Consider the following 13,790-nt stretch of genomic DNA (forward strand, 5'->3'; position numbering starts at 1 on the left):
CACATGACAGTAATAAGCTCAGCCTTTTTTGCAGAGGTCCTGAGTGGCAGTAGTTGTGCTTCAGTAACAGTGTCTAGAGTCAGTACTGCGTATCCAGCAAATCATGTGCCTTCCTGGACAAAGCTGCTGCCATCTGTGAAGTACTCAACATCCGGATGACTAATAGGCTGCTCCATCAAGTCTGGCCAGCTGGAGAACACCTCATCCATAATCTCTACACACTCGTGATTGGTGAGGGGGGTGGGCGGCTGAATCACCCTGTAATAGGGTGACTGCATTTAGAGCCTTAACAACTTCTAGCTGGATACACGAGTTTTCACATAACATGCTTTGATATTTGACCATTTGGGAGTTTGTTAACCACTAATTTCCTTTATATTCCATAAGACTCAAAACAGAGTGGGGAACTCAGACTGTGAGGTCTTGTCCCAAAGTAAGTTTGTCTGCTTCAGCCACCAAGATAGCAGTGGCCGCCAGGGTGCGCAGGCAGGGTGGCCAACCTTAGGAAACTGCATCAAGTTGCTTTGATAAGTAGGCCACCAGGTGATGCCAGGAACTAGCAGCTGGGTCAAGACTCCTATAGCTGTCCCCAGGCTTTCATGTACATATAGAAAGAAGGGCTTCATCACATCTGGCAAGCCCAGAGCAGGGGCGTTTGTGAGTGCCCTCTCAATTTCTTTAAAGGCCTTTTCTTGCTCTTTTCCCCAAACCACAGGGTCCTGATCTCCCTCCTTTGTGGCTTCATAGGGATTTGGTCAAGAGAGAGTAATTGGGGATTCTGATCCAGCAGAAACCTGCAGCTCCTAGAAATTCTCTAATCTGTTGACAGGTCTTGGGGGCCAGAATGGAGGAGACAGCCTGTTTCCTCTCAGGGCCCAATCTACATTGTCCTTGTGAGAGGTGAAACCCAAGGTATTTGACAGTATACTGTCAAATCTGAGCCTTTTTTCTGTAAACCTTATATCCTGCCCTCCACAAAAGGGAGAGAAGGGGGCAAGTTCCTTCCATACAATCCTCCTGAGTTGATCCAGCTAACAAAAAGGTCATCTATGTACTGGAGGAGTTTGCAGCCACGCTGGTCAATTGAGAAAGCCTTTAGGTCAGATACCAGGGCAGTCCCAAAGACAGTGGGAGAGTTTTTGAAGCCTTGTGGCAAACCAGTTCAAGTCAATTGTCCATTTTCTCCAGTAGTAGGACTTTCCCACTGGAAAGCAAAGATGGGTTGGCTCTGTGGGGACAGGTAGATGCAGAAAAATGCATCCTTAAAATCTGGGCAGGTAAAGAATTTTGCCTTAGCTGAGATAAGGCCCAAAAGCATGTACAGGTTTGAGACTGCAGGGTGTAAGGTAACAGTTGCTGAATTAACTGTATGAAGATCCTGAACTAGCCTAAAGTCTTCAGTCCCTGGTTTTTGGACATGCAGTAGGGGGGTGTTCAAGGGAGACTGACAAGGCTGAAGGATTCCATATTTTTGGAGTCTGTCAAAATGCTTTTGGATCCCAATCTGGGCCTTGTGAGGAATATAGTGTTGCCTCTGTCTAACAGGGATGGCTCCTGGCTGTAATTCTACCACCACCAAAGGTATGTTCTGAGCTGGTCCAGGGAAATTATCCTCAGCCCATACTCCTGAAATCAGGCTTCTCAGGAATTGCATTTTTAGAGGCACAGATTCATCATTTCTCCTCCTGTGCAACCATGAGGGTCAGAATCTTGGCTTCAGGTCCTCTCAGCTTTAAAGCTATGGTGCCATCAGAGTCAAAGGTTATCTGTGCCCTTAGCTTGCACAACAAATCTCTGCCCATCAAGGCCAAAGGACAATCAGGAAGGTAAAGGAATTCATGCTTTACCTCATGCTTTCCAAGATTGCATTTTCTGGGTATGAGGAAGGGGCAGCAAGCCTGATTTCCCATGGCCCTGACAATGGTTGCATGTCTCTGTGAGAGAGGGCCCACAGATTGGGATACAACTGAATGGGTCATACCAGTGTCCACCATTAGGTCAATGGGATGGCCCCTATCTTCATTCAGACCATAGGTTCCTGGGGGCCCAGTAGGATGGAGCCCAGCCTGTCCTAGTTCTCCTCACGATCCTCAAAAGTGGCCAGCCCAACACCATCCTCCTCCCAGGGGCCACTTCTCCCCTGAGCAGGCTGATACTTTCCTTCAACAACTCAGCTTCTGCCTCTGGTTGGGAGGGGCCTTCTTGGGGTCCCTGGGCTATTAGGGACACTCACTTTTCCAGCATCCTTCTTGATGACAGTAGACATACTGGTCCCACCTTAATTTCTCTCTAGGGTGAGGCCATTCTGGGAGTGCTGACTGCTGTCCATAGGGATTGCCTCTTTCTCCACATGGCCTGCATCCCAGGGCCCACTTGACTGTCTGGCTAGTGCCACAGCAAGGAGGTCCACCTTCCTTTTCATATTTCTATTGGCCTCCTGCTTGGCCTTGATTGATAAAGACTTTTGTGGCCACCTCCAGAAGCTGGCTGATGTTCATACCAGCAAACCCCTCAAGCTTTTGCAACTTTCACCTTATGTCCCCCTGGGCCTGGCTAACAAAGGCTGCATTAATCATCCTCTGGTTTTTGGCTGCATCTAGGTCAAAAGTGGTGTACAGGCAGAAGGTCTCACATAGATGTTCATAAAACTGACTGGGGCTCTCATCTGGCTCTTGGTAGACTTCTGTTGTCTTACTCACATTCATGAACCTTTTTCTTCCTTCCTTCATGCCTCCTAATAATGCCTCCTGATACTGCTCAAACCGCTATAATCTCAGTTGTCATTAGGGTCCCAGTGGGGGTCCTCCTCAGGGAACTGGCCCCAAGTGTAGGCTTGGGCATTTAGAGTGTCCACAGGGGCATGGTCTTCCAGCCACCTTAGAGTTGCCAATGTTATTCAGCACTACCCCTCAGTATTAAATAGAGTCAGAAGAAGCTGTTGGCAGTCTGTCCAGATGGGCTTTTGAGTTTGGATGATGGACTGCTTTAGATCAATTAGGGCCTGAGGCTTTTCCATGAAGGCGGGGGTATGGTGCTTCCAATTAAGGAAGTCTGTGGTGGTGAAAGGCAGGTAGGCAAATGTCCACCTTCCTCCTTGTATCTGACCATGCTGGTCATAATATATTTGGCCCTGGATCTCTCTCAGGGGCATCTTCAGTGCAGTGGGCTCTGGGAGAGAGGCTAAGCCCATAGTGGGACTGTTCAAGTGTTCCTAGTTGAACCTAGGGGCCAGTATTATAGGGAGCTGTGGAGTGAGAACTGGTGGGCTTGGAGTGAGCATGAGGTTCAGGGGGCTTGAGGAAGGTGGGGTTGTTGCAGTTTCAAGGACTCCTGGGCCCAGCCTTGTAAGCGTACTTGTTGCTGGGGCTTCCCCATTGGATGTTTCCCCTTCTGAGGGTGGAGGCAAAGGGGCAGAAGGTGGTGGGTACAGTGGCACATAAGGGGCAAGACACCCTCAGTGTCCCCCACTAATATGGGTTTCTCTGGCTTTTTACATTTTTCCCTGCACTTGGAAGCTGCTGCCCTCCTGGCTACCATGACTCTACATGCTTTCTCTAGGTGGGGCTTTAGCCACATGGGCCGACTGAGGACTGCATCCTGCCAGCAATCAATATAAGGAAATTGATCTGTGTGTCCAGGTTCCCCTACAGCCATTTCAAAAACTCTATTGACTATGACCTTATCTAATGACCTCTGAGGGCCATCCTACACCAAAAGCAGGCCAGTTTATTTCACAGAAGATCCTGAGCTTGCCAGAAGTCAGTTTGACCCTGAAATCTCCATTAAATCCCCTCTTAAAGTTCTTAAGCATGCAGTCTAGGGAGGAGTTTTTACTCTGACCTCCTCCCATTCCTCTCATTTGCCAGATGTCAAGATAAAGACAAAGACAGAGAGATGAGGGCTTTGGAGAGGAGGTAAGGGGTCCTTCTCTCCAGCACTCAGGGAAAACAAATAACACCACTTGCTTCATCCATCTCCGGCTGCTCCCTTCTTGGGGATTTAGGCATCTCTTCGTTGAAGTGAGTCTGTATAAGCCCCAGACTGGAGGCCCCATTAGGGCTCACCCCAGACCATATGTGTTCACCACGGAACATGGATTGGGACTCTGCATTCATTTCGTAACCATGCTATGTCTCAGGCTTGCACTTTCACACACTCTCAAACAGCACAGTACTTCCACCCTACTCCCTGAACCCAAAAGACACAGTTTCACCCCCAAAAAGCAGTTACTAGGATATCTTTGAGAGTTGATCAGACTCCCCTTCTGCCTCCTGAGGCAGGTCTGAATTTGAACCTGGGTTCTTCTAGTTTGATGAACAGGGCTTCCAGGTTGGTTCCTGAGCCTTTGTGGGTTCCTTTGTGCAACCAGAACTCACCTCCTCGGTTCACTGGGAGAGAGGCTCCCTCTCCCTGGATCAACATGGTCTGGTGGTGCCTGGCAGAGTCAGCTCTCCTGGCTGGCCGGGGATGCTGAGCCAGCAACAAGAGGTGAAAACCACCCACCAAATCCCAAGCAGGCCCCCAGAAATGTTGCAGGAGGACTCAGACAGAGACTGAGAGGGCACCAAAGCATTCAGGAAGCAAGTTTATTAAGCAAGCCAGCAGTGACTTAGCAGACTCAAGTCCAAAGGCTGAACCCCAAAAGAAAAGAGGCTTTTCTTATATACCATTTTAAGCAGGTTACAGAAATAGATGGGGGTACAGCTTGTTCCATACATAATTGCATGTTATTTATTGGCTGCTTTAACCTCTGGAACAAAGTGACCCTTCTCAGGCCTCCAGGTAATATTCCCAAACTCCAGTTTTTTTCTGTCTCACTGTAGCACTCATTATCTCCCTTCCTCCTCCCTGCCTTCCTGCCACAGGCTGATAGAGAGCCTGCCTAGCAAGTGTAAGGCCCTGAGTTCAACCCCAGTTCTGCCAAATAAATAAACAAATAAATGGCCTTTTGCCCATTTTTTTTACTCTGACATTTTCCTTTAAACATTCTTCCTAGTTTGTTTTTTTTTCCCTTAATGGAAAATTTAAATTTAAATATATTTTTACTTTATGGCTTGGGTTTTTATATAATACTTAGGAAGGCCTTCCTTACTCAGATAATGATTAAAAATTCACTATATTTTAATAGAACATTTCATGGTGCTTTCTAGCATGTAGAAGCACCATAATTTAAAGTTATCAATCTGTTCTTAGACCTTTATGTTGCTTACAGTGTTTCAAAAGCCATTTCCTCTTGTTTTGTCATGCAGTACCCAGGAATAGAATGTCTTCTATAGAGCCTTTTCATAAAAACCTGTTTTTCATCTCTGATTTCAATAATCCCAACTGCTTTAACCACATTTCATTTTGTTTTTGTTATCCTAATCTTAAATCCTCCCTGCCATTTCACATGTGCAATAAAATGCAGTGCCCCAAATTGGCATGATACTTTAAGGGTGTAACCAACTCTAAGTTTAGCAGAGGGATATTTTCCTAGTTCTTGGATGTCAGAGAGCTATTAATATATTTCACTATCATGGTTAGCTTTATAAAACTACCCACTCTGTATTGCTGACTCACACTCAGCTGGTGGTCCCAGGCTATCAAATTCATAAAGCTAGAAATAATGCCAAGTATGTTAGAGAAAGAAAAAAGATTTTAAAAGATTCTGGGATTTTGGCACTTGAACCAAAAGATGAAAATTATCAGTAATACAAATGACAGTTTGTATTTATGTTTAAGAAAAAGAGTACAAGACAGGAGATGATTTCACTTAGCACCTAAACACTGAAGCATTTTGGATTACTATTTGCAACAGTATGAAATTGCTGCCAAAAAATTTAATGCATCTTTTGACTGGAAAAAAATTACTGGCTGACTGCTCACAGCCTCTCCTCTCTTTCCTTCGGCCAAGGAAAGTTCTTTCTTGGCAAGGTCAGTTCCTTGGCCTCATTAAGAGATTAGTGGATCGGGTAAGAGGACAAAAAAGGTTTGATTGATCTCTTGGCAAAGCTGAAGAGCTTTTCCAAGCACAAGAAAAAAGATCCTAAAGATGTGAGGAATTACTGAGGAAGGCAAAAGCAATAAGCACTGGCTAAAAGAATGAGTTTGAGAAGTTTGCAAAGGATAGAGAAAGAAATTAGATTAGCTGCTGTGTTGTAGCAAGGTAGGCTTTTTAGACGAGGAAAGAGGTTTTTAGGGAAGTATTAACATATTTTAGGAATATTGCCTCACTTTGTGTTTAAGAGACTTGCGTAAAATTAGAATTTTTTCCAATCGTTTTTGAATGTCTAAAATGTATATCTTTGGATGGAACTTTCAGCTGAGAAACAGTCACAGACTATCTCAACTGTATACAGGCTATAAAATCTTACATTGCATCAGCACAAGTATGGTGTTTGCACAATAAAAATGACAATCATGGTGTTTGCACAATAAAAATGACAATCATGGCATTTGGTCAGGCAATGTCTGTGTGATTGTTTTCAGCTCTGGGTGCCACATTTTTGGAAGATGTGTGGTTTACTAGGGCTGCCATAAAGAAGTACCACAGACTGTAACCTAAACAAGAAAAGTATATTCCTCATAACTCTGAAGGATAGAAGCCTGAGATCAAGGAGTCGGCTGAGTTGATTTCCTCTGAGGCATCTCTCCTTGGTTTCCATGCACAATGGCTTGGTTTCTATGGACTTGTGTTTTCCCATGGTCCTCTCTCAGAGTGCATCTCCTTTTTTTTTTTTTTTTTTTTTTTAAGGACACCAGTTATTTTGGATTAGGGCCCATAATACCGACCTCATTTAAATTACCTCTTTAAAGACCCTGTATCCAAATACAGTCACACTCTGAGGCACCAAGGGTTAGAACATCAACATATGAATTTGTTGATGGGGACACAATTCAATCCATAACACAACGATGTTGACAAATTCACTCTTTATTCTCAGTTTTGGATCCCCTTGAATTTTATTGCTGACCTTTCAGGACTCTGACCCAACTTCTTGTGATCTGTAATAACCAGAATATTCTCAACATTTTCATTAAATTATTGTTAAAAGTAGTAGATTAACCTGGTCAATGCATATTATTTCCAGTCCACTCAGAAGTATTTAGAATCTACTAGTTATTTATATGAAAATGGTGCTATTTAAGTTGTTCCTCTAGAGATAAGACACATAGCTACAGGAAGGGAAATAATTTCCTTTTCTGCATTTGATAATCTCGAAGGTTTCTTCTACTTCCAAAATCTTGCAACTCTAGTTCAAGGACAATAAAAGTATAATCCATTGCTAAATCTAATTTTAAACTACTGGATATCTATTATAAATTATGAGCATTAAGAAAAGACTGAAAGCAGATTAGCAACTATGGGAGGTCTTCTAAAATTCAAACAGACAATACAAAATTTTTGGAGGAAAGCTTTTCATGTCCTGTAGGTAACCTTGAATAAGGCCTTCAGAGTCATGATATCTCATACTGATGGTGATTCAAATCCCCAGTTTCAAGAACCAGCACTTTCTTTTATAGTTGTACATGCTTCAAAACTAGCCCTATATCCTAGGACCCTACTGTGCATTTTGTATCTCTGCACAGCTATATGAAAAAAATGCATTTTATCTCCTATTTTTAACTTACATTGTATTTTATAGTTTGTTGCAGAAATAGTGACATTTAATTGGCATTGACTAATCATCCATTTAGGCAGAGAAGGCTAGCAAACTTCAGTGTACAGACAAATACCTAAGTTTTACAGTATTTTACACATTATATTTATTCATTTTCCCTAGCTCACTTGGGAATCTATTCATATACTTTTCAGCAAGCCAGGATTACACAGTAGATCTGCCAATCCCTAAAATTAGTTTTTTAAAATACCTTGTGTAAGTCAGAAAATATAGTTCATCTCTTTGAAGGCCGAAGACAGGGTAATATTTTACTTTAAAAAAAAAAGATAAGGACCAACTATCAGGAAAAAGTTGTGAAAATGCAGCAGTAATACCTAGATGTTGCTTTCTGTGGTGAATTTTACTTTGAAAGACTTTCATATACTGCAGAGACTCATTTCTGACATCAAGTTGAAATCACTTTAGCATGAATAATTTTTAAATGAAATTTTTTTGAGGGTGGAAAAGAGCCATATTGAATTTTATCTGGTTATTAAATTCAAAAAGGGCCTTGTATCAAGAAAGTGGATATTGTGTTCAGCATTATTAACATATTCTATTTAGAAAAATGACATTGTTACTCATATGAAAACAGATGTTGGTCTAGATAAAGTTAAACACCTTCCCAGGTCTCAAACGTACACATGGAATTATAAAAATTAATTATAGTTCAAGCAAGGGCTTGATGCCTCCTCTGCTATAAAAGGCGGTGTTTGGATTATCTAACAAACCATCCCAAAACTTAATGGCTTAAAATAAGGGCTGGCAAACTTTTTCCGAAATGCTAGATATGTTTAGACTTTAGGGGTTTCACAATGTCTGTCACAACTGCTATCTCTATTGTTATAATTCAGAAGCGGCCATGGACAATATGTAAACAGATGAGTACAGCTCTGTCCAACAGATTTTGTGCTTTTTTTAAGGGGGGCAATGGGCCTCACTCTTGGTTTATAAAGGCTGGCAATTGTATGGGTTGGTTTTAGGGCAATCTGGGTGACTTATCTGGCTGTCCATGGTTGAGTGCGTTAATGTATGTATATGTCCTCAGTTGGCAAATGGGATGAGGGATGGGTGGTCCTTATCAGTCTCACTCCCATGATGGAGCTGTTGCCTGGGTGCCTCAGTTTGCCCCTCAATGGTTAGTTTGGAGTTTTTCACATAGTAGTTGCGTTCCAGGGTAGCAAAAGTAAAATCTTCAAGACCACTTTGAGGCCGAGATTAGGAAATCACACAATGCCATTTTGTGTCCTACTGGTCACAAAATTACAAGGAAACAGGTTGTATCTCTTGATGGTAAGAGCTCCATGGTTTTAAAGTTACTATAGGAAGTAAATTCTGTTAAAACAGAGTGTAGCAATTCCTGCAAGACTTATACCAACAACTTTCCTACTTTAAAACCTGTTATTACTTTGTGGATTCTGGACACAATTCTCACTGTAAGTCATGAAGTTACAACTTATTTCTCACTGAGAAATAAGAATTAATCAAAGGAAGCTGTTGTGAAAGTAAAAGAGATCTTCTAAAGACCCAGAATGGGCTGATCTTTTTCATCTTTAATGGGGACCTTGGTTAAGAGGGTCATTCAAGGAACAAATAGTAAGGGAGGATATGGGAAGCAGCGAACAGGAGATGGCTGGAATTTTGATCCTTGGAGATAAAGAGATTGTTGCTTTATAGTGACTCTTTGTTTTAGGAAATTACTCTCAATACATCCTTATTACATTTTATTAAAGTGGTATCTACCTAGCTTCTTCACTACAAAATTTAATTAATTAGAATTTGTAATTACAATTAGAATTGTCATTCTAATTGTATTAATTAGAAAATTAATAGACTTTATCTAGAAGCAAATTTATTCCATTCTTCAAATTTTTATACACAAGTTTTAGCATTCATTTTTTTTTTCTGTGTTATTACTGTGGTGGTTGTCAAATAGTGATTTTCTATTTTCATCATTCCTTCTACATTAATCATTGTAAAGAAAATCTTTCCCATTTATTTATATTAAAATGGATTTATGAATATCTATTTTATCCAATCTTATAAATCATATAGTTTCTCTTTTTTTATGGTGCTGGGGATTGAACCCAGGGCCTCCTGCATGCTAGGCAAGCCCTCTACCACTTGAGCTATTCCCCTAGCACTTATAGATCATATTATTGCTACTTATTTTGGTGACCAAATTGTCCCAGGTTTGGGCAGGGAGAACCTTGAAATTTGACTTTTCTGTTCTCTTAACATCTTCATCTTTCTTTGAGTATAGCCTTATTTTCTGACATACAAAGATATTCTAGGTTCACCCTATAATTCTGCCCTATTCCTTTTCATAACGAATGGGATATACAAACCAATGTCTGCATGTTAAATGTCCTCATTGCTATTGGCATATTGCTGTTTCTAGGCCCTCACAGTGAGCTGTGCAACTCTATCTATCTATCTGTCTCTCCGTCTGTCTACCTACCTATAAATTCACCAGTATCCCCAAACCCAGGATTCATTCTTACTTTCAGGCTACACTATATGCCGGTCTGCTACCACCACTGTTAATCCCTCTATCCCCAACTGCCACACAGACTTTAGGATTAAATCTTGAAGAAAGGAAAAAACAGGTGCATTTCTTGATTTGTTCTTTCCATTCTATGGATGAGGGTTACGTGATACATATTTTTAATCAGTGCAATGAGACTCTGAAAAGTCTTTTTGTGTGCCAAAGCCTACAAATAACTAAGATTCATCACAACACATGAATTACCAGTACCATAGTTGTTACACTGTTGTCATTATTGTTTAACTCACACCAGTCTTTTATAACAGTTCATATGTTTAAATCTTTTGGTGTTTAGATTTCCAGATAAATGACCTGCACTGTATCTTCATATTTCTTTTCTCTATACTAAACACATAAATGAACAGTTTCTGCCATATCTTCCTGAAAAAGCAGTATATTAAACTCTGTTTAATACTATAAAATACCACAATCCTTACAGGAGCCCAAACTGATTAGACACTTACCCAAAAGATATCAACCAAACTGATTAGACACTTACCCAAAAGTTATCAACCTATGATTTAACCAAAGCAGGGTTTTTCCTGTTTGTTCCTTTCCTATATCCACTTTATGCTGACAGTGTTCTGCCATAAGCCCCTGCCACTTTCCACTGGAGGGAAATAGGTAAGCTAGGTGTTTATGAAAGCTAATGCCCCTGGAATCAGTCCTCAATGAATGACAGTTGGGAGTTGTAGGAAAATATGCAACTTCTTTGCCTCTCAACTGGAAAATTATTCCAAGGAATATTTTGCACCATCTTCAGAGTTCCTACATGGGCCTAAAATCTAGCTGCCCTTGCAGTAACCTGCTCTGTAAGGAATCCTTTGACTTTCTTACTTAATTTCCTCTATTCCCTGTTTCCTTAAAAGTGCTTCCAGGAGCCATCTCCCAAATTAACTATCAGCTCTTGCCTCTAAATCACCTTCTGTGGGAAACTAACTTAAGGCATTGCTTAAATGTCACAATGGTTATTAGTAAAACCAAACAGATGTCCTCTCTCAGGTATTTAAATTGGAAGTATATTTGTAAAACTTCTAAGTCTTAGTTATGAAAAATCTTTTTTCCCATGGATCAAATACTTGAAGAAATTTTCATAACTTGTAACCAGAAGGATCAGTTTTATATTTATATGTGTTCAGTACCATTCCTTCTCTATACCTTGCTCTCCCATATCCATACTCATGTCCTTTGGGAACCTGTCCCTCAGTTTGTGAGGTTCTGCCTCACAACTGGTCTGTCATAATCTTCCATCTTTCTGTGAGGTTGGTACATGACCTAGACCAGACAAAGTTTCCTGTCTTTGTATTTTATGAAGGGGCTTTGGAAAGAAGTTATTTTGATCTCCTGAGTTTGCCTAGATGGGGTAATGTAAGCTTAAACTTATTCAAGCTTACCCCTCACATCCCATTCCCACCAAAGCATAAGAAAGGAAAGGACCATTTTCAGTAGAAGTGGTTGAAACATAGGGAAATGCAGTAGGGAGAGAGAGGGGGAAGAAGAAGGAGAAGGAGGAGAAGGAGAAGAAGAAAAAAAGAGAGAGAGCAAGAGAACAAATAATGTTTTCTGAGTCACTAGAGTCCTATAAGCCAGCTTCACCTTGTAGTTCTGTTTTTAAGAGCCAATTCATTTCCTTTCATATGTTTATTGTTTGCAACCAAACAAAATATGATCTAGAAAAGTTGGAAAATTAACTCCAAAGCTGAGAGGAATACATTCCAAACTTGAAGGCCCTCCCCTGCCAACACCCCATCAGCACCTCAGTCCTTAGAGCAGGCTAGGGCATCAGTAGAAGCCATGATTCTGTGCCTTCTGTTGCATTGTGTGCTAGATGTTGGGGTGTCTACAGCAGGGGCCCTTGTGCACCAGGAGTCTATTCCTAGAGATTAGGGTGTACTCAATCAGAAGTGAAGTGAAGGTTCTTTTCTGAATTTTCTTATTATGCAATGCATAAAAGGAGATTATGTGAGGAATGTCAGTAGTTCATTTTAAGCATTAGATGGAGTGGGAAGCTATTTTTTCCTGAAAAATTTAGAAAGTAAGAAGGTGATTTGTTGCAAAATTTTAAATAAATGCACTGAGTAATCAAAACAATCTAAGAGTTGTCTAACCATGTGACTATCTCCAAAAAAAAAATGGAAAACTGAATTAATCTGAAACTGAGACTCTTCTCTCAAATCTGATTTTCTTTTTAATACCCCTTATCAGCGCCATTGATCCAACTTATGTATACATCAGAAACCTCAGAGTTAGTTTTAATAAATTCTTCTATTTCCAATAAATCATTGAGTTATACCCATTTCATTTTCTAAAAGCCTGTTGAATCTGTCTGCTTATTCCCAACTCAGCTGTCACTTCTTCTGACAAGCTATTATCCTACTGGACTACTATTCTAACCTCCTAATTGGTCTCCCTGCTGCAGACTTGCTCTGCTCCAATCAATTTTAATCCTTTTTCCACTTGGAAGGCCACCTTTGTTGTTTGTGTCATTGAGGAAGATCTGTGATGTTACTTTTTCCATTCTCAAGCCCCTTGAAACTCTGCAATGTATACTGGACATCTGATATCTTTCCAGAAAATTTCCACCCTTCTTATGGTAATAACAGCCTGAATTACTTTTAGGTAGCCACTTTTCCCAAAAATGATTTGGGTGGGATGACCCCCATCTCCAGATCCAGAGTTATGGATGACCTAATTGGCATGCTCTTTTCTAGCTACAGAGATTATTTTAGAGAAGGCACTTATTTCATACCTCAACCACTTGTGAACTACTTGCCTAAACTGGCCTCAAACCATGATTCTCTGAATCTCAGCCTCCCAAGCAGCTAGGATTACAGGTGTGAGTCACTGGTTGCCTGGTTCTTAATGTGGTTTTGATTTGCATTCCCTTTATGGCCAAGACATTGAGCATTTCTTCATGTATTTATGGCCATTTGGACTTCTTTTGAGAATTGTCTGTTCAGTGCATTTGTCCATTTACTCATTGCTTTGCAGGGTTAGTTTTTTGAGCTTCTTGTATATTCTGGTTATCAATCCCTTGTCAGATGGATAGCTGGCAGAGATTTTCTCCATTCTGTAGGCTGACTCTTCAGACCAGTGACTGTTTCCTTGGCTGTGCAGAAGCTTTTTAGTTTGATGCAGTCCTGTTTGTAAAGCCTTTCTCTTAATTGCAGAGCTATTGGAGTTCTATTGGGAAATTATTACCTCTGCCTCTATATTGCAGTGTTTTCCCTATCCTTTCCCATAATAGTTTCACAATTTCAGAGCTTAAATTAAGATCTTTGATCCACAAGGTGAGAGATTGAGATCTAGTTTCAATTTCCTACAGGCATGTATCCAGTTTTCCAGTATTATTTGTTGAAGAGGCCATCTTTTCTCCAACACATGTTTTGAGCCCCTTTCTCAAAAAATCAAATGACTATAGCTGCCTGGGTTCATAACTGGGTCTTTTATTCTGTTCCATTGGTTTTCATTTCTGCTTTTGTGCCAGTACCATACTGCTTTAATTACTATGAATCTTTACTTATTTTTGTGGTGGCACTGGGGTTTGAACTCAGGGCCTCATGCTTGGTAGGCAGGCACTCTACTACTTGAGCCACACTACC

General features: G+C 40.9%; 1 non-coding gene across 1 annotated transcript; it reads right to left on the minus strand.

Moving 5' to 3' along the window:
• Positions 1–13,717: 13,717 nt before the first annotated feature.
• Trnag-acc (transfer RNA glycine (anticodon ACC)) lies at positions 13,718–13,790 on the minus strand. Its single transcript has one exon. It is a non-coding gene; the product is annotated as a tRNA-Gly (tRNA).

Source organism: Castor canadensis, chromosome 2 (assembly GCF_047511655.1).
Source record: "Castor canadensis chromosome 2, mCasCan1.hap1v2, whole genome shotgun sequence".
NCBI classification, from domain to species: domain Eukaryota; kingdom Metazoa; phylum Chordata; class Mammalia; order Rodentia; family Castoridae; genus Castor; species Castor canadensis.